The sequence below is a fragment of the Pelodiscus sinensis genome, chromosome 1 (genome assembly GCF_052426305.1).
Source record: "Pelodiscus sinensis isolate ZL-2025 chromosome 1, ASM5242630v1, whole genome shotgun sequence".
NCBI lineage: Eukaryota > Metazoa > Chordata > Testudines > Trionychidae > Pelodiscus > Pelodiscus sinensis.
Window position 1 is genome coordinate 196,837,641 of NC_143052.1, and position 21,889 is coordinate 196,859,529.

General features: G+C 45.2%; 1 protein-coding gene across 5 annotated transcripts in view; it reads left to right on the plus strand.

Moving 5' to 3' along the window:
• Positions 1–21,889, plus strand: part of AGPAT3 (1-acylglycerol-3-phosphate O-acyltransferase 3) — a 140,132-nt gene that overhangs the window by 63,782 nt on the left and 54,461 nt on the right. The window contains exon 1 of one of the 5 annotated variants that reach the window (XM_006137885.5): positions 6,764–7,259. The exons of the other annotated variants lie outside the window; for them this stretch is intronic. The gene's annotated coding sequence lies outside the window, so the exon portion shown is untranslated. Of the gene's footprint in view, positions 1–6,763; positions 7,260–21,889 lie in introns of those variants that run through there. 5 annotated transcript variants of the gene reach the window in all.

Consider the following 21,889-nt stretch of genomic DNA (forward strand, 5'->3'; position numbering starts at 1 on the left):
TTCCTGCCCCAGGGCTCTCTCATCCAGGAACATCCATGGTCGTGCCGGACCATGGATGTTACTGGTTGAGAGAATCCTGGATTTGGGACATGCAACCTGTACTAAATGCCTTACTTTTTAAAATTAACTTTTTATCCTATTGCCAGGCAAACACCATTTAGCCAGCTTCATAGTGAAGTTGGGGAACATAATTGCTAAAAAATCCTTTATGCCCCACAAAAAGTGTGGTTGGCTATTCCCAAGCATCCAATTCACTAACACAGTGCCCTTTAACTTATCATATAGGACCTGATTTTCAACTGTTTGAAATGATGACACAGAACTTTGCCTTATGTGCCAGAGGGGTTAGGTAGGTGTTATTGAAGGCAGAGACACTGACTGCACACATCAGAATCTGTGTGTGCATTCAATTGTGAGCAAAGGACACGAACATTTTGAGTCAGTGCTAAATGTGTGCATACTTGAGCATCTGAAAATCAGTCCCTTGCTTTTTGCTGAAATACAGGCGTGCTGCTTGACATTTCCACCTCAGCTGGAAGTCCATTTCACCTAGTCACTACTATCTGTCTCAAGTAATCTCTCTCTATCTATAAAAACAGTTTTTCCTGCGAGACAACAGAGCGATGTCATCATGTCACTCTGGCATCCCGCAGGCTCTGCCCTCCCACAGCCTCCCTGCCCCAGACACTGTTCGGGGACCAGCAAAGCCACCTGACAGCCCAGCCTGGGCAGATTCTGCTCCCAAAAGGCCACAGCCAGAGCCAAGTGGGCAGGACTCTCGGGAGGCGGAATCTGCCCAGGCCGGGTTGTCAGGCGGCTTTGCCATCCCTGAACAGTGTCGGGGGGCAGGGAGCAATTCCATCCAGGGCCTGGGCGCCACTCAGGATCAGCCCCCCCCCCCCAAAAATCCTGCATATGGTTCTGGTGCAATTTCTTTGCTGGTTAGGTTGTCTGTTTGTGGGAGGGGGCAGGATGTGTGTAGGGAGCGAGGAAAGGGGATAAGTGTGTGTGTGTGTGTGTGTGTGTGTGTGTGTGTGTGTGTGTATGTGGGGATGGGTGGTGCAGTAAGGGGGTGGGGTGAGAGGGATTTAGGAATGGAGGCAGGGGGATGGGCAGTGTGGAGGTGCAGAGGGGGAGTGGTTAGGGAGGATAGGTTGGTGTAGGAATGGAGGTGGGTGTAGGGATGGAAGGAGGGGGTTGAGGAGGGGGGTTAGAGAAGATGTTGAAGTTTGGAATTGAGAGGGCAATGGGGTGTAGGAATTGAGGATGGAGGTGGGGCTAGGGATGGAAAGGGGGATGGGCAGGGTGGGGAAGGGGATTAAGGGAGCATACTGGGGATAGCAATGGGGGTGTAGGGATGGAGGTGGGGCTAAGGATGGAAGGAGGGGAGTGGTCTGTAGGCCAGAGACTATTTTATTAGTGGGTGGGGTAGGAGCGGGAAGGGTGCAGATGCAGGCAGGGGGGACTGGCTGGCGATCAAAGGGCGCGAGCGGCTGGGATGGACCGAAAGCTTTTGAATAGAGGGTCCCATCCTGGGGTGTGATGGGCAGGAATGGAAAAGGGTGCGAGTGACTTGGGGCCATGGAAAGTACAGCTGGGCTCAGTGCAAGATTAACAGATTCTGTCTGTGAAAGCGGCTGGCGAGAGCGGGGATTGGTGAGCGCAGTGAGCAGGGGGCACAGCCCCCTAGTTCCTCTTAAAATTCTTCTTGCACACATTCTTTCTTAATTTAAATTTATGTTCCCAACTCCTGGTTATCCCAGCTAGCTCTATTAAATTAAGTTAACATAAAATTAAATCTTTAGCAAGTTTTCCTTGTGACCAGATTCTCAACCAATCCCAATTATTGTCAATTTCCTTGTATGTAAATCTCTCCTTTCTGTTTTTCATGTTGGTTGATTTATATTGTATCTTTCCAATTTAACTACATCTAAGATATTTTAGACTGTAATTATAGCACAACTGGTGCTCTCTGAAGTGTTAACCATTACCCAAGTAACTTCCTCTAGTGCTGCTGCATTTTGGTCTGAGAATTTAGTTTTGGGTCCATGTCTACAGTACAGTATAGTCGCAATTTAAAGTACACACAGTTTAAACGCTGTTTCTTTTTGATACCTCAGATTATACTTAAATCATTAAGGCTTGATCTGTACACATAAGTTATACCACTTTAACTGTTTCCATCTGAGAAGAGGATATACAGGCAGACCCCGAGTTACGCGGATCCGACTTATGTCGGATCCGCAGTTACGAACGGGGTTTTTCTCGCCCCGGAGGACGGGAGCGGCAGGATGCCCAGATGCGCCGCGGTCCCGCCGCCTGCGTCCTCGGGGCGAGAAAAGCTGCTCCGCGTCTCCCTGGTCTGCTGGGGGGGAAGCTCCCCCCAGCAGACCAGGGAGACGCTGAGCAAAGCCACGGAGCACGCGGGCAGCGGGACAGCCCAGACGCGCCGCGGCTGTGCTGCTGCCAGCGTCCTCCGAGGCTTTGCTCCCCGTCTCTCTGGTCTGCTGGAGACCAGCAGACCAGGGAGATGCGGAGCAAAGCCGCGGAGGACCTGGGCGGCGGGACTGCGGTGCGTCTCGGTCCGCTGCCCGCGTCTCCCTGGTCTGCTGGGGGGAGAGGGGTGCAGCTAGTGCACCCCCTCCCCAGCAGACCAGGCTTTTCTCCGGACGCCTGTGGTAGAGCAGCTGGGGTGCTGCCGGTTGGACCCGTAGCGCCACTCTGGGCGCTACTGGACCAACCCGGCAGCACCCCAGCTTCTCTGCCCCAGGCATCCTGATTCAGCCACTGCTGGTCAGTTTCAGCAGCGGCTGAATCAGGACGCCTGGGGCAGAGCAGCTTGGGTGCTGCTGGGTTGGTCCAGTAGCGCCGAGGAGCGGCTACTGGAGCAACCCAGCAGCACCCCAGCTGCTCTGCCCCAGGCGTCCCCAAGCCAGCCGCTGCTGAAACTGACCAGCACTGATGCAGGAAGCCCGAGGCAGAGTTGCTCTGCGCCAGGCTTCCTGGAATCAGCCGCTGATCAGTTTCAGCAGCAGCTGACTTGGGGACGCCTGAGGTTCTTAAGTTGAATCTGTATGTAAGAACTGGCATCCAGATTCAGCCTGTTGAAACTGATCAGCGGCTGATTCCAGGAAGCCCGGAGCAGAGCAACTCTGCCTCGGGCTTCCTGTAGTCAGCCGCTGGTCAGTTTCAGCAGCGGCTGAATCTGGATGCCAGTTCCGACTTACATACAGATTCAACTTAAGAACAAACCTACAGTCCTATCTTGTACGTAACCCGGGGACTGCCTATACCGGTATAAGGAGATATATACTCGTGTAACTGTATCCATACCAGAGGTGGTACTGGTCTAATTGTATGGGTAAAAATCAGGCCTCTAACTGACATAGTTGTACTGGTACAAAAATTGCATAGAGTAGGGATGTTAAATTGCGTGTAATCTGGTAATCGTGTAGCTGACAAATATTTTGTTGGTTAAGCGGCTCTGCACTGCATGTCGCTTGGCTCAATCCCAGTTTACACAGTGGGGGTAGCTCCCAGGACCTGGTGCCAGCTGGGACTGAGCCGGCCTCCTAAAAAATTTACTCGCAGAGCTGTGGGGCTGAGGGGCGGGGAGGGAAAGGCTGGTAGTATTAACTGATAAGCATCCACTTACTGGTTAACCTGCTACACTATTACATCCCTAGCATAGAGGAGGCCTTAATTCAGTATTCCAGTTCTGAACTCATTTACCTAAACTACCAAGATTGTGTGAAACAGCCACAGGCCTTTGAGCCTTAACTACATCTAACTGACATGGTATTCCTTGCTACTATAATGACCTTGCAGTTTCTTGTCTCTTATCTGTAGACACTAAATGAATTTCCTGTTTATCAGTAACCGCTAGACTGTGCCCAGCCATGGAGCAGTCTTCCTTGTGTTGCCTTGCTCCTATTTAACACCTTCATTTGGTGTGGAGAAGAGAAAGGAGAGTGTCTACTCACAAGTTTCGTATCACTCAGGAACTCTGGAGCAGAGTCACAGCTCTCCTTCAGTCCGTGAGAACATGCTCCCCAAGTGTTACTGAAATTCAGTTCTGTACTCTAGCTATGATGATGTACTTACCTCATCATCACAGTTACTGTAGCCTTCAAGGCCCTAGGCACTTACTTTGCTGACTGACAAATTGAAGACCTTTCCCCCCCACTCCTTCTATTGTTTTGCCTTCTCAAACATGGATTCACTGTTGATTAAGATAAAAAGTACAAGTTTTGGTAGGTGGGTAGAAGGTATTTCTATTAAATTCTAGGATTCTCCTCCATCAATTTGAACCTGTGTGCCAGAGAGCAGTGGAGAACGTGCACACCATACAGTGCCAGTGAGCCTAGCTGATTGTAGCATGGTAATTTGCTATAAGACGATTACTGGATTACAGCAAAGGCTTGGTATGTCAGCAAGAGCACCTGACAGTAATTTTTACTGAAAGGCATTTCCTATTTTATTATTAGTCCACTTTACTCAGATCACATCTTTATTTCTTATGGCAAGAGGTTTTGTGTTTTGTTTTAAGTTCAGTTAAATTATTGGCACCATGGTTTACCAACTGGAGATAGTGTCTGTCTCTTTCTTTTGCTGCTGCAGAGGAGGCAGTTTTTAGCAACTGCAGTGCTTCCAGATTTACCTCCATTTGCTTTTGTCATCATAATCCCTCCTCCTTGCCAAGACTGATTTGTTCTTCTAGCAAACACACGTCATCTTGTTTTTCTGGTTGTTTTCCTCTTCCTTTCTCTTAAAAAAAACCAAACAAACAAACAAACAAGTAAATAAGGAAGATGTTGGTAAACCAATCAGGAGTATGTCTGCTATCTGGAATTTGTGCTACGCTGGTTGTGCTGGCTTTAGCCTATTACTTGTACTGGTAAGTGAGATTTAATACCACCTGTTTAATTTTTTGCTCATAAGACATGTTGGTATCATTGCATACCTTCTCATAGGCTGCTGCCTATACTGGATGTGTTGACTAGTGTGTGACTCCCTCTATATCACTCTTTTTCCTCATAAATTGTGTCACAAGTCTCTATTTACTCTTTACCACTTGGAAAGAAGATGGGTGATAAAAGGATGTCGTGGCTGGTATAGGAAATCATAGCGTTAAAGGGCTGAATTTGTTCTTCATAGGGGGTGACTTTTTGTAACCCCTTTATCATTTTCCACATCCATTGTTTATTACTCATACCGCTGTTCATCTTTCCTTCTAATTTGAACCCTTAGGCTGAGACTGGCTTCTTCATAAATGTGTGTGTCTGAGTCACATATGTGTATATGAAACTCTACCGTAAGAATTGCAATCTAAAAAATTTCAAACACAAATTAAGGGCTCCCATATTCTCCCCCCCCCCCCCCCCTCCACAGGCCTATCACATTGTTTCCTAATCTGCCCCCTCCATCAGTCAGCTTCCTTACCTAATATGAGTTGTGGTGGTAGGAAGGAATGTGATTGTGGGGAGCGAATAGAGTTGGAGCCTGCAGAGGCAGCCTGGTAAGTCACGGACAGAAGGTACTTCCTCTTCCCTGTCTTACTCTGCCACCTCTGCGGGTAGATAAGGAAGCTGCCCCAGTGAAGGAGGCTCACTCAGCAAATACGTTCCTAGGCTTTGTGGAAGAGGAGTATAGAGACTGCTGGCAGTGGAGCCATACATAAAACAAGGCCTTAGACTTCCATTTTGACCACCTTCTTTCCGAGGTTCAGAACTTTCAAAGGGCTGGACTAAGCCAAAAGCTTACTTTTTAAAGAACTTGAGTAAAATCCATTCATCAGTTTCTAACAGGAAAATGATATCCATTTTTAGCTGGAAGAAGACTGACTTCTCTCAGTTGAAACATAAATGGCCACGTCACAAACTGAAATGTCTCAAGTTTAAAGTTTTTCAGTGGAGGCAACTGATGTGAATTTCTTGATACAAACTAAAATCTGCGCTCTGCTTTAAATTAAATGTTTCCACTAGTCAGAATTCTGTTGTTCACAGGACTATATTTTAATTAAAATACTTAATATTGATTAGTGTATTTGTTGATATTTCTCTATGAATGCTTGTAGTTGTATTTACTTTCTACTATGCACTATAGTGTGGATATCCACGGTGGAATCTATCGAAATATTAGTGTTAAAGCTGCCGCTGATTAAACATATTCAGGAAAACGGAACACAAACATTTATGTGACTATAGTATTTACAGTGTTAAACATTCAAAAGACAGGAAATGCAATATTTAAAATTTTGGATTACTAGTTATGGCTCTAATTGTACTTTAATACAAAAATATGTGCAGTGTGAATACTTAACATTATTGTTGAATTTTGAACTTTTTCATTTCCCACCTCTAGAGTCTCAAAATGTAGCCTTTTACTTATATAAATGTCTTAGTATTACAATAGTTATACATGCTGTATTGTGGGAGGAGTGTGTACAAATACTATCTTTAAAAAACAGTTTTTAGCAAGGCTTGCTGAAGGAGCCATCTTATTCACTCTTGGTCTAAAATTCTTGACTTGCAGCCTGGCCAGATCTGGGTTGCAGGACAGATTACAACTCTGTATGCAGCAGTAGTTATCTAGCAAGTAAAAGGCCTGAGTCTTGGTTGAACCTTGAGATTGTTGAGGTAAAAAACAAGAGATGTTGTGCAGCTATTTGTTCAAGTGAGTTTGTTTAAACTTTTCTGATTAGATATAAATGAGGTCTGATTATTGGTATCTGAAAGTGGTTTTTTAAATATATTTGCTCTTGAAGAGAGTGGTTCTATAGACTAGTAATGCCAGGGGTAAAGTAGTTCAGCTAATTATTTGTTTCCTCATATATTTGGTTTCCAGAATGTAATTTCTGAAAGCTCTTCTCTGGGTGCTACATATCCCATAAAATGTCCCAGTTACACAAGGGCTGACTGAGTAGACTGCAGATCACAGACACTGTGCCAACTTTGCATCTTGAGAGATTAACCTGTTTATTGCCTAATTCCATCAATGATCTTTTGCTTTGCTTGGGTTGGGAAAACCCTATTCGCTAGCTGAACTGAATAAGCAGGTAACCAATTGCTTTTTGAGCAAATGTAGATATCACTCTCTAAGGACAGCATTATGTTAGTCCATGGTACTCCACCCCAGCTGTGAGGCCCTGCGCAGCTCTTTTCAGGACTGGAGCTGAACTGCTGCTTAGTACATGGTGTAATGCAAGAGTACACCCGTCCACAGAAACAACTTGTGGGATCCAGCCTACTAGGCAAAAGGTAGAGTACTTTGCTCAGATAACAAAGGGAATTTCCATATTGGGGACTGAGATGAGGCTCTAAAACATTTCTCCCTGATTAGTGAATTACTTATTTAGCTATATATATTTGTCATAATGATTTAATAGCATCTACTGACAAATGGATTTAAGCTACATAAAAAAACTCTAGCCCCAAACTCTTATTCATTTTTTTTATTTAAATCATTGTGAGGCTCTGAAATTTTCAAATAAATGCCCCCTGCACCTCAGTGTGCACTCTCCCCTCCAGGTTGTGGTCTCGGAAGGAAACAAAATGCAAAAATGAAATCAGGTGAGTTACTTCAAAGTATTTCTGGTCAGGATGTGAAATATTTGAAAAGATTAATCTCTTTCACTAGATTTATAGCCCTGTTTTGCATGTAAATATCTGATCTTTACATGTGTCATGACCTTCCTGAGACTTGTTATGTGTTGAGTTCTTTTGTGATAAATTCATATTATCAAGTTTTATTGGCCATCATATTCTTGATTATCACAGTGTGGTTTTGTACTGTATTTGCACAAGTTTGGAGAATTTTAAGGAGCTTCATCGTCTCATTCCCCAGTCCTCATATGTTTGTTAGCATACTTCATTAGTGAAGTTCTGTCTTTCCGTGGGGCTTGTGCCTACTAGCAGCTTTTGCGTTCTAATCTTTTGGCTGCAACAAGTATCTGAAGCAGCAATTTGGCATATTGTTGTCTTGGATTTTGATTTATAAACTTGCCATCAGTTCTATGTGTTTTTATTTAATGTGAATATCTGCTTCCGGGGGAAAGTTTGTTACTTTAAATATCTATTGTAGTAGGCAACCAATGTAAAATCTCCATGTGTGCTACTGTACAGGCAGTCCCCGGCTTACGCGGATCCGACTTATGTCGGATCCGCACTTACGAACGGGGCTTTTCTCGCCCTGGAGGACGCGGGCAGCAGGACTGCCCAGACGCACCGCGGTCCCGCCGCCCACGTTCTCCAGGGGCAAGAAAAGCTGCTCCGCGTCTCCCTGGTCTGCTGGCCCCCCCCTTCCCCAGCAGACCATGTAGACGTGGAGCAAAGCCACAGAGGACCCGGGCCCGCTCCGTCTCAGTCCCGCCACCCGCGTCTCCCTGGTCTGCTGGGGGCGGGGGCGCAGCTAGTGCACCCTCCCCCCTCCCACCCCCAGCAGACCAGGCTTTTCTCAAGACGCCTGTGGTAGAGCAGCTGGGGCGCTGCCAGTTGGTCCCGCAGGAAGCTCGAAGCAGAGTTGCTCTGCCCCGGGCTTCCTGGAATCAGCCGCTGATCAGTTTCAGCAGCAGCTGACTTGGGGACGCCTGGGGTTCTTAAGTTGAATCCGTATGTAAGTCGGAACTGGCGTCCAGATTCAGCCGCTGTTGAAACTGATCAGCGGCTGATTCCAGGAAGCCCGGGGCAGAGCAACTCTGCCTCGGGCTTCCTGTAGTCAGCCGCTGGTCAGTTTCAGCAGCGGCTGGACGCCAGTTCCGACTTACATACGGATTCAACTTAAGAACAAACCTACAGTCCCTATCTTGTACGTAACCCGGGAACTGCCTGTATTTAGAAAAACACGAGTAAAAAACTAACTTGACAGGAGCAATTCTAGATAAACTGATCAGTAGAAATTAATAATTAGACAATTTGTGACAGCTTCTGAACTCATACTAAGTCCTTGTGGGAACAACATGGCTAATGGAAAAGCCCTAAGCCCATGGTGTCTTCACTGGTACTCAAGCCTTTTTTTGTGGTTTATGTTGGTATGATTTTCCCATCATGATAAGGGAGTCCATGCAAGTTCAATGCTGATTTTGTTCTTCAGTTACTTATAAAAGGGTTCCCCTACAATTTGGAGAAAGGTTGATGCCAAAAAGAGCAGCACAATGCTTCACAGGGACTATGGAGGTTTAGAGTTAGAGAGAGAGAGAGAGAGAGAGAGAGAGAAATAAATAAAATATCCTCTACTGTTGGGGGGTTTTCTGCTCATGGGGACAAAGAGGAGAATTTGGCCCTAAGAATCAAGACTTGCTACCTCCAAATTACCATGATTATGAAACTGATCTTATTTCTGGGCTTAACTACTTAACAATGTATCTTTAAAAAATAATCCATAGAGAGAATTCTACTTCTTTAATAGAGTTTGCAAATTCACGTTAAAAACTTAATCCTTTATAATGCCACCATACACTGTAGTGATCTAAATATGAGTAATATAGTTGAGGTGTTAGAAGGAAGAGGCAAGGATTTGAGAGGTGGTAATGAAGAAGTCTGTATCTGTACTATATCAAGACAAACTCTGACACAAGCTATGTTAATACTTTTACACTTGTAAAATGCCTATCATCAAAGACTATTGTGCTGTAGAAAATTTTACAAAAATTCCTATAGACCTTGCTCAAGCATAGTAAACTGAGACTCAGTGTGACCATGTGTCTTATTTTTAAGGTCATACATTGAGTTGGTGGTAGCACAGGCATGAGAAACCAGGAATCATGGGCTCCCGATTCCTCACCAACATGTCTATAATTATATTTATTTTTAAGAGTGTAGAGTTGGTTTTGCATCATAGGTTTTCACATCACAGTAGAAGTAAATTTGGAATCTATAAGAAAGTTAAGTATCTCAACAGCTTTCTCAGTTTGTTGTATTGCCATGTATAGTTTCTTTTCCTGAGCCAACTTTAAGGACTTGCCTACATTAGAAAACAGTTCTCTATTTAAAAGCTTCTGCACAATGTTCTGAGCTTGACTTTTTACATAAACAAGACATGAGCATAGCTGAATGAAGTGGATTAAATTAATTACTGTCAATCCATATGTTAAAAAAAATCACAAATTACATCTTCCAAAATAATGAGCTGGGTTTTAAAAATAATGCAGTTCTTAAATTGTAGATTCCTTCTCTTTGCCTTCTGGTTTTTGGTTGGTTGGTTGGTTAGGGTTTTTTTTTTTTTTTTTTTAGTATTTAGGGACACATTTTGAGGTATATTTTGGACAACTGTTAGGGCTAGAAACTTAAAAAAAAAATAAACATGAATATTGTTGTCTAGTCACCTGACTCCAGCAGCCGGGGCATTAAAAATAGAAAGGGAGTTAGCTTGGCTAAGGTGAACTTATAAAGGAGTAAGTAATACACATTTATGTGTAAGGCCTTTATTGTTTTTACCCTTTGCTCTACATGCTTTTACCTTTTGAAGAGTGAATAAATTATGCTTTATTTTGAAGATGCTATTCCGAAGTCACTGCCAGTGCATTCTTTCACAGCCTCCTAAAGGTAAGCTAATTAAAGAGCAAAAACAGGGTTGGACTTGTGACACTAAAATGATTGGGAATTGGGGACTGACTGCAGCACAGAGGTTCAGTTTCAGTGATTGGACCACATGGCTCCAACCCAACATGAGGTGCAGGAAGCAGGGGCAGATGACCGTTTTGCGGGGCCCCCCCTTTGCCACGGCGCATGCGCGGGGCTTTCTGAAGCGCGGGGTCCGGGGCAGCCGCCCCGTTTGCCCTGCCCTATATCCGCCCCTGCCAGGAAGCCAAACCTATCACGTGAGTAGTTCTCTCAACCTTAGGACTCTTTTTAGTTTCTCTTGAATGCCCCTTTTCTGTGACGGGTCTGGCTTCCTGCACCTCAGGTTTTTTGGAAATTACTTTTAAGTGTTCTTCATTTTCTGCGTGATAATTTTTAGAGCTTGAATAATTCTTCTTGTAGACAGTATCATATAATTGCTGAGATTCCCATCTAGGAAGCAGTGAACAGATTCTACAACAGTAGGAAAAAATACACCCCTATTGAACTATAATTCCCATCTAAAAATGTAATCCTTCTGTGTAAAGCAAAGGGATCAGACTGGATCAGTGGAAATCCTAGTTGCTGAATGTGTACTTCATACAATACTTTAGCAAGAGCTTTAGTAGAATTAAAGGAAAGTGGCTCGCTACATTTTAACTTTAAGGTTAACCAAGGAAAAAGACAATAAATGGTGAAGGAAATTTGTCTCCTTTCAGTTAGTGGAGGGTTTAGAAAGTAACAAATACTACAAACTAATTTAGGGCTTCTCAATACACTGCACAATAGTCTGGCCTGGGGGTCTGGTTGGTAGAATGCTTTGAAGTGTTGTGGTAGACTATTCTGGCATGAATTAATAAGTACCTAGTTCATGCTGATGAGGTGCTGTTCGAAACAGCATTCGATTAGCATGCAGTATGTACCTTTTAGTTCACGTCAGCAGGATCTACACAGAGCAGTTAGAGCCCAACACTTGAGAGTGCTGTACAGATCAAGGCCCTGACGTCTGGACTACCACTCTGTGTAGACTTGCATCTACATCTGAGGTTATATTTCCTTAGATGGCAGGTGAGGAAATGAGACCATGGTACTGAGTTACTTAGTACTAGCATGTGACCTCAAAATGCATGACTTTCCCTTCTCTACACCACACTTGATGTCTTCTTTGGAAAGGATTAGGTCTTGTAATTATTTATTTGATGTTCCAATCAAATAAGAGGCCCAAGTATATTTTCATATATAAAGGTATTACTTACAGCTAATACTTCCGGAAGTATTTGGAAAAATACTACGGCTCTCAGTTTGAGAAGCACTGCCCTACATTAACATCTTTCTCGTGTGGCTTGTTTACCTATAGCTCTGGCCTTTTATCTGCCCCTATATCTCTGATTGTCTGAAAGATGTATTTGGTATCAGCCTTTTACCAAGGTACAATTCTCCTTTCTTCCATAATTTTAAAATGAGAACTGATATGTTCCTGGTTTTAATAAATAGAACATGGCATTTCTATGTATGTGTTCTTTTATTCACTAGTGAGTGCCTCAATATTAAAAAAAAATTAATAATAAGCTACAAGCTGAAAGCAGAATACTGAGAAATGCAATCAGGATCAGAAAGTCCTTGGAGGAGTTGTCATGTGAGGAGAAATTGGGGAGATAGATGTAGGTTTGGGAGCAAGAAAGGAGGCAGAATTGTCATCTGATCATAGCTGTTAAAATGGCATTCACATCAAGGAGAGGAGGAAGCTTTGCAGAGATGGTTAACTAGATGCTATTTTATGAAATAGTGTAAAGGAGCACTTGGCTGTGACGCTTGGAAAAAATGTTTTAAAATACTATCTAAATTTGTTTGAATATTGGCTAGTCCCACCAGCAAAGGAGAATGGTTTAAGGAAGTGACTTTTAGTATTAGAATATTAATGAGAACTTGGTAATATCAGAAAGCAAATCTATCCTGAAAGTGCATCAAAAATCTTGGTTGCTTGGAACACTTTTGCTTCCTAATGGTATAAGCTGTATTATTATTTATTTTATTAATAATATTAAATGTACTCATAGATTCCTATAGTTCATATAGTGCATTAAGGGGCGTTCCCAATTTAAAAAAATAACTAGCTATTCTCAAGAAGTCACTAATGGTAGCTTCATTGCTAAAAATGGATGGCTGCATCTAGACTGGCATAATTTTCTGCAAATGTTTTTTAACGGAAAAGTTTTTCTGTTAAAAGCATTTGCGGAAAAGAGCATCTAGATTGGCATGGATGCTTTTGCGCAAAAGCACTCTTTGTGGAAAAGCATCCGTGACAATCTAGACACGGTTTTGCGCAAGAAAGCCCTGATCACCATTTTCGCCATCGGGGCTTTTTTGCGCAAAACAGTTTTTACTGGTCTACACTGGCCCTCTTATGCAAAAGCATTTGCGCAAGAGGGCTTTTTCCCCGAGTGGGAGCATCATAGTATTTCTGCGAGAACACTGACAATCTTTCATTAGATCGTCGGTGTTCTTGCACAAATTCAAGCGGCCAGTATAGACAGCTGGCAAGTTTTTCAGCAAAAGCAGTTGCTTTTGCAGAAAAACTTGCCAGTATAGACATAGCCAAAGTGTGGAAAGAACAGACAGATCAGTGTTAGTAGGCTTATTATCCTACCTCCTGACTCTGAAAGATTATTCAATTGGCTAGTGATTGGTTTACTTTGATTAAATCTTTTTTTTTTTTTTTTAAGGAAGCAGGCATGGAGCAGGATAAAGAAGGTTGGAAGAATGTGAAATATATTTGTGTATCAATACTAAAGCCTCATTGTGATGTGAAAGAGCTATGAAATGAATAGCTGAATATTCCAGACTTTTTCTGGCAGTAAGCAGTGTTCTCCTGCCTGACATAATCAATATGTGGCTTTGATGTAATTAAATATATTATTGTGGCACAGTAATAGTATCAAAGGGATGTCAGAAAATAAGACTCTGAGTTCATTCTGTGAATTAAGCAACTAGGGGTAAAATTGAAAGTTATAAGAACTTTTTCCTCACCGATGATTAACTCCTATAACTGGTTACATTGAGAGGAGGAAAGGTTTAGAAGAGAACATATTAACTGTTTTGATGGGGGTACAATTTTTATTTATTTAAAAAGCCTTCCCCTAAACTAGGAGTGGGCAGTAATTTTTGATGAAAGGCCATTCCAAGATTTTGGAAAGTGGTCAAGGGCCACACTCTTCCATGAAATTAATGGAGAAGGTGTGGGGTCTGGGATGGAGGCTGGATGCAGAAGGGAGCGTGGGGTAAGGGTTTGGGTGAAGGAAGCAGTTGTGATCTGGGGCAAGGGGATGGGGTCCAGGAGGGGGTGCAGTTTGGGTTGTGACCTTGGGCAGGGGTTTGGGATGCAAGATCTGGCAGGGGGTATGGGTTCAGGAAGGAGGCAGAGGGTTGAGGTTATGTGGGGTAGGGGGGAAAGAGGGTTAGGGGAAAGGAGGGGCAGGGGTGCTGGGTGATTTACCTGGGTGACTCCTGGCCAGCAGCCCAGTACGTTTATCAGTCAGCCTCCCTGCCTGCCCCACCCCTGCACAGGCTGCAGGGACCATGTGTGTCTGTGAATAAGAGCCTGAGGAGAGGAGGAAGGGATGGTTGGCATGTTGCCTGTTCTTCAAACAGGCAACGCCAGTTAGCCAGAAACCAGCCAATGGGATTGTGCTGGGGGCAGGGGCAGCGTGGGGTGGGGGGCAGCTGTGGGGAGGGAGTGGAGGAACAAGCAGAGAGCCTGCCCTGAGGCTCCCGGCTGTGTCCACTGGACGGATCCAGTGACTTCGCAGGCCGGATCTGGCCCATGAATCATATTTTACCCGGCCCTGCTCTAAACAGTACTTAGTAGCTGTGTTACAAGAGTAAATTTTAGATCTTCCTATTCATGAATTATAATAACTCTTTGGAGACCAGGTGTGCCAGGCATCTTGCAAAAAAACAGGCACCATGTAGAGTCTGTGTAGGACAAGATGCTACAGGTAGGGATCATAAATCAGCAAAGGTGGGAAGATGAGAGGAAAGATAAAGATGACAATAAAATCAGCTTTTACTTGCTTGTGGGCTCTAATACATTTAAAAGGCAGAGCTGCAGCAGGGTTAGCTCCCAGGGCAGGAGCTAACCCTGCTGCGGCTCCCCCGCTTATCGACTAATTGACTAGTCGATGGAAAATCCATTGACTAGTTGATTAAACTAAATTTAACATCCCTAGTCTATAGCATTAACCTAAAGGCTTTTGCTTATCAGTTAATCGAATACACTGTTACATCCCTATTGGCAATCAGTACATAAATGTACAATTTGTGGGGGTTTTGTTTGTTTTTAAACAAAACAGAGCACCTGTTAGACTAATTGTACCTGGTATATTTCTAGCATAATAAAAAAGAAAAGGATACATCATATTTTTTCTTCCCGATAAACAGATGAAAGAGAGACTGGGGTTACAAATACTTAGAGGTTTTCTCTCTTTCTTGCAATTAATCACAAAGACTTAACAACCTAAATCAGCATTGTTAGGCTTTAAGTTTAGAACTGTGGTTCTCAACTGGTCTAAGGAGCCTCATGGCTAAAACCGGGAGCGCCAAGGCCCAACTCCCCCAAGTCCTGGCAACTGCTGGGCTGAGTTCTAGAGACCCAAGTCCCAGTGCCACTGCGAGGCTAAAGCCAGAGTTGCAGGGCTGCAGTCTGGAGCCAAGGGGAAGGCTGGGAAAATGGGGAGGGGTTTATGCCTCAAAAAAACTGCAGTGCTTTACCCAGAATAGGACAGGCCCTCTTCCCCCCCTCCCCCCTTTTCCTGTTCCAGTGCTCCCAGAGGCCCCTTCCTGAGGCCAGAAGCTAGAGCTGGGCAGTGCAGGGTGGCTACTGCTCTGATTGGTGCAGCCATAGCATCTCCCATTACCCACCTGCTGCTACTGGTGCCCAGGGTTGCAGCTGCTCCTTACTTCCCAGTCTCCTTTGACTGCTCATGCAGCTGCTTAGAGCTGTTAGGGCAGGAGGACCCAGCTCTAGGGCTGGCAGAGCCCCTAGCTACCTCCTGCCTGTACCCTGAGCTACACCTCTGCCTGAGCACAGTCCTAGCTACCCTCTTCACTGCACTCTGAGCTACCCGCCGCTCCCACACAGCCTGTAGATCAGGAGTGAGCAAAATATGGGTCGTGGGCTGTATCTGGCCTGCTAGAGCTTCAGATACAAGCTGCCACAATCCTCTGGGCTCCCTGCTTGCCATGCTCCGCATGCTGCTCAAAGTGGCTGGTTGGAAACCAGCTAATGGGAGCTGCCTGGGCTGTGCTTGTCAGTACAAGCAGCTCACGGAGCCAGCCCCTTTCCCTCCCTTGATGTGCTGTGCAGAGGCTCACGTGGCCCCAGCAGTCAGCCACATGGAGCAGCATGCAGAATGTGGCAGGCAGGGAGCACCTAGGGTAAGCACCTCCCAGCCACAGCCTGCACCTGGCACTCCAACCCCTGTCCCAGAACACAACTCTCTTCTAAACCCCAAGCTCCCTCTAGCACTTCCCTCCCCTACCCCAAAGCTCTTTTCTGCACCCAACCTCCGTCTTAGATGCTGCACCCCCACCATAGAAATGTGTGGCCCTTGATCACTTGCCAAAATAAAAAATTATTGCCCATCCCTGCTCTAGATAGCTGTACCCTGAGCTACCCGTTGCCTGTGCATAGCCCTAGCTGCTCCTTTAGCGATCAGGCCCCAGCTACCCCCGTCCCTGAACACATAGCCCCTTGCTGCTTCCTACTTGCACCCTGAATAGTTTTCTGACTTTCTGAGCTGAGCCTCACATCCCCCCCCCCCACACACACACATTTTGAGATACCATTTTTCGTTGCACCCTCCTTCCCCAGACAGACTGGGTGGCCTGTGGAAGTGAATCGGATGGAGGTAGCACGGCTCGCCCCTCCGGATTCCACATTGTAGAGCTGGTCTGAGCCCCTCCCCCAAAAAATAGAAGTCAAACTACATCTATGCCCGGGAGGTCTCTTCTCCCCCTCATTCCCAGCCTCAAGCCTCCAGTGCCTCTCTCTGTTGGTCCTTGTAGTTTTTATAGCATGTTGAGAGGGCCTCGAAAAGAAAATGTTTGGAAACCCCTGTTCTAGAGGTTTCTGCAGTGTATGTATTTGGAGAGTCCATGTATATTTAACTTTGGGAAATGTGGCAGTCTCGCCAACTTTGCAAATTAGCCTTCTAAATCTAAGCTAAGCATGGCAGCTTGTAATTAGGGTGGATTTTTTTTTAACTCTTCATTTCTTCCTGTACTCTGCCCTGTGGCACATAATAGTCTAATCTTTTGTGGAACTTGTGACTATGATCTACAGGAGGTCAGATTAGATGTCCTCCTGGCCTTAAACTCTGTGACTCCACGATTCCACAAATGACAGAATCGTTTTGGCTGAAACTTGTAATAAAAGGCATTTAGACTGGAGAGGAACGCTGCCAGATGTCAAACAGTATGGTAGACAGCTGAAAAAGCTAAGCAATTGAAACACGTACTGTGACATTAGAAACGCTTAGCTAAATTGCAGATGCAGCATTGCTCTACCCCTGTAATACAGCGCATGCCCATATCTATGCTAGCTGTATCTAAAATATAGGGAAGAAAACTGAAGAGGCTTAAATTGTTTCACTGTATCACAGTTGTAGTTACCATGAGCTGCTCTATGCAGGGAAAAGAGATGCTCCTGTTGTTGTTCACTATGCTACTCAGCCTGGACATGCACACTTACAGGCTGTACCTGTTTTGCCCAGCCATTTTAAAATAACGTTGCTGGCATTTTCATGCTGTGACTAGAAAACTGTTAAGATTTTTTTATGTTAGATGAAGAGGCACCTAAAATTTCAGATATGAGAGATTTTTAAAAGCCACTGCAATCATGTTGGGCATCTTACACTTGGCACACTTCTAAATGAGCCAGGTTTCATATCTGTTACATGATGCATGTGGTGAGGGGCGGCCCGTGAGCCTAGGCAGACTCAGCGGTCGCCTAGGGCGCTGCCGGCCTGGGCGCCTGATGGTGATGTCATGGGGAGCTGGGGTGCCCGATGATTACATCATGGCCATTGACGGCTATGCAGGCGGGGGCATCAATCGTGCCTTCTGCCTGGGGTGCCAGCTGCCACGGTCGGCCTCGGGCCACTCCTGCATGTGGTTAAACAGAGTTTGGTTCTGTGATGACCAGTCAGGGTTTCCCCCATTCCTGCACCCCCGTAGCAGCAAGAATAGATTCTGCCAGCAGTAGAATAGAAGGGTTTTATTGCTTTTCCAGGATACAGCACAGCATAGACATCGATTACAGGATTCGGGGCCAGGATGTTTCAGACCCCTTGGGTTAGGGGTCTATCACCCCTAACCCTCAGCCCCAGCAACCTTAGTCTCTCTCCCTCATGGTTCCAGCCCAAGACAGACCCTTCCCCCAGCACACACTTTCTTTGTCCAGTCTCTTCCCTTAACTAGTAGAACCGGTTTGGCCACTGTCCTGGGCCCCTCTTGCTGGGCCGTGCTTACAGACAACCGCCAATGGGGGTCCTCCACAGCCCGCCGCCCAAGCATAGCAACCAGCAAGGTACTGACACCACATCACAACATGTGGGTGAGTCAGTGGGAATCACACATCACAACACGGGGACCCTGGGATACAGAGCAGACAGCACCCCAACTACGCCACAGGTTTACTGAGTGTACGTTTTTGGTGGCGTTTCTTTTTTCTGAGCTTTTAAGAAAGGAAATAGTTAAAAATGTCTAACAACCATTGCTGTATTACCATTCACATGCTTTTTATTTGTAACAATAGGGCAAAGGTTAGGAAAATAGTTTTCATTAATAGCTTTGTACTTGTTCGGGGCTAGAAATACTGTGTTCTCTTTACTGCCAGAAATGAGACTTAAACATGCCTGTAACACTTCGGTAGGGATGGGAAAAGGGGAAAACTGGACTTCAAAGGCAGTGATTTGAAGAATGCTGGTTTATTTCCCTCAAGAAACAACGCTATTAAATTGTTTGTCCTCTCTGTTCTTTATGTATCTGTTGGTACTGTGTATATATGTCAAGGTTACACAAATGATTTATGTGATTTTTTTTTTCCCCCCCCCAGAGGTCCTGAGTACCCATGTCTTTGGACTGAAGTCATAGGCAACTGGTGTCTGTGGGGGAGAGGGGAAGGAGGGGATGTAGGGAGGGCCACCCAGAGGAACACGGAGAAGGGGCATGAGGAGGTAATTTAGTGATAAAGATTTTGGTGGGAGCATTAGTGGGCTGTATCTCCCCCTCCCCCGAGTGCTACTGCGAGTTACCTATGAATGATTGAAGTCATCCTAAATTTTGAAAAATCTGTGTTCTATCCATGATTGGAACACTTAGGAGCAGTGGTGGTCAGTGCAAGGTTTCTTTTTCCTCACTGGTATTACAGATTGTACCTCCCTCCCTTAACCAGGACTCTCTGGTCTGGCCACATCTGTGGTCCAGCAGGCCTCGGGATGTTCCTGGACCACAGAGCCCAGATATGGAGAGGTTGGGCTGTGGGCAGGAGTGGCGACGACTCACCTGGAAGCCCCATATGGGGGGTGGGGAATATGAAGGGGCAGGCAGTGTAGTAGAGAGTTCTCCCTGTGGCCGGGAGGTGTGTCCAAGTGTCTAACCTTCCCCCCTCACACCCACTCTGTTCTAAAATTTGATGTGTCAATTTCACATGTGTTCATTTTTTTGATGGTCTCACTTTGGTATATAAGGTTGTGCCGATTTTCTTCCACATATTGATCTGAGGAAGTGGGTCTGGCCCACGAAAGCTCCTCACCTAATAAACCATCTTGTTAGTCTTTAAAGTGCTACATAGTCCTGTATTTTGTTTCAGCTACACCAGACTAACACGGCTGCATCCCTATCACTGTCTTTGGTTAGGACAGTCTTGTGGCCCACTGAGAGGGAGGGCCACTCATGTGGCCCACTTACTAGCCTAGGTTGCCCATCACGGTTCAGGAGGGACCACTGTGGGAGTTCTTGTTATGTCAGTGAATTGTGGGGTTTTGAGGAGCTCTGAACATTAGGCGGTAATAAGTGTATATAGTACCAAGTAAAGGCTGGACAGAATCTTGATGACTTGTAGGTTTTGGATTTGTAGACTGAAACCATGATTTTCCATCATTATATACCAGTTAGTCTCTGCTGCTGCTCACTATTGCTCAGTTTTAAAGTATTCAGATCCACAGTTACTTTGTAACTTATTTTCTTAAGGGGTCACTAATAATCTTGTAATAATATTACACACAGGACCACTGGAGAGTAAAGAAACCCTACTAGACAAGAATTAGTGCTTTTGTAGATTGTGTGTGATTTTCAATTCCTGTTCAAATTGTTTGTTTATCATTCCTCTGGTAGCTGCAGATGTTCTTTAAGAAGCATGTTGGCTATTACTCATTTGTCAGCATTCGATGTAGACAGGCAATATCTGTGTAATGGCACCTCTCATTTAGCATTCCCCATTGAATGAATAATAAAGGAATATGTAAGAATTGAAGCAAAGGCAATTTGCAGAGTTGATTTGTCTGTTTTTCCTAAAATATCGATATCCATTAGGAAGGGGTGGGCGATCATTTTCACAGGGGACCACACCATTAATTTTGGTAAGTTATCATGGGCTGGCTCTGGCCCTGCGGAAGAGGCAGGACTTGTGGCTAGAGAGACTGTGTATATGAGAGTGAGACATAGACTTTGTGACATAGATTGCATGAGTCAATTTTCCCCCTAATGTTTTCCATTCATGTGCAGATTTTTTCTGTTCACATGTGGAATAAATGTTATGTGCACTGAGGCATGTGTGAATGTGCACCACCAGTCGAAACACAATCTAGCAGTCAGAGCTCTGCCAATCAGCTGGGTGGACATTTGAACCTGAGTGGCCACACAAGTGCATGACTTACAAGTGTTTGTGTGGCACTGACTGGGATTGTGTGTGTGTGTGTGTGTGTGTGTGTGTGTGTGTGTGTGTGTGTGTGTGTGTGATAATGACAATGTGTGTGGCACAGAGATAAGCTGTGACACAGACTGGGTGTGTGACGGTATATATGCTGGCTGCTGCTGGGTCTCTTTCTGAGAGATGCCATGTGCTGCCTCTTTAAGGGTACGTCTAGACTACATGCCTCTGTCGCCAGAGGCATGTAGATTAGGCTACCAGGCATAGGAAAATGAAGCGGTGATTTAAATAATCGCCGCTTCATTTAAATTTACATGGCTGCCCTGCTCATCCCAGGAGGCATACCTGGGTGGTCGACAAATGCCTTTGATGTCAACACCCGTGCGTCCAGACTACCGCGCTGAGCCGACAAACAGCTGATCAGCTGTTTGTCGGCTCAGCGTGGCAGCCATGTAAATTTAAATGAAGCGGCGATTATTTAAATTGCCGCTTCATTTTCCTATGCCTGGTAGCCTAATCTACATGCCTCTGGTGACAGAGGCATGTAGTCTAGACGTACCCTAAGACAGGGAAAGGAGAGGGGGGTGAGAGAGCTGGTGGCTGGAAAAATATTAGAAACAGTGCACGCCCTCTATAAGACAGGACTGGAGTATCTCCATGGTGAATGCGACGAGGAGTCCTGTGGCACCTTATAGACTAATTGAAGTGTAGGAGCATAAGCTTTCGTGGGCAAAGACCCACTTCGTCAGATGCATCTGACGAAGTGGGTCTTTGCCCACGAAAGCTTATGCTCCTACACTTCAGTTAGTCTATAAGGTGCCACAGGACTCCTCGTCGCTTTTGCAGATTCAGACTAACACGGCTACCCCTCTGATACTTGACTCCATGGTGAATGGCACTCTCCCCAACCCCTGCTCTTCAGAGATGGAGTACAGGGACAGTGATTCACCTTGATATCAGCTCTCCACTCCATCTCCCACCCCTCCACTCCACACAGCTGGGTGGAGGGTCCTGGGAGCAGTTGGCTGTAGGACAGAGCAAGGTGGAGGGAGGGACAGCTGAACACATGCTGCTGGCTGTAAGTATCCATGCTCTTCTAATCAGTTGGCTGGGTCACACAGAAATGTTGAGCTGACTGAATCCGGCCCATGAGCCATACTTTACTCACCCCTGCATTAGGATGTTGGTCTAAGACAGGGCTATTCAACTTTGGAAGCCCCAGTGACCACAGTGATACTCACAGCTTATGCGAAGGGCCGCAACTTAAGTGTGGTTGCATATATGTGCAAATATATATGCAAATATAAGCAAATAGCTTCTTCTACACTGCCGGGTATGAATACTAAGATTAAGGCAAGACTATACAACACACAGGCACCATTTAAATCAGTTCTGCTGATATTAA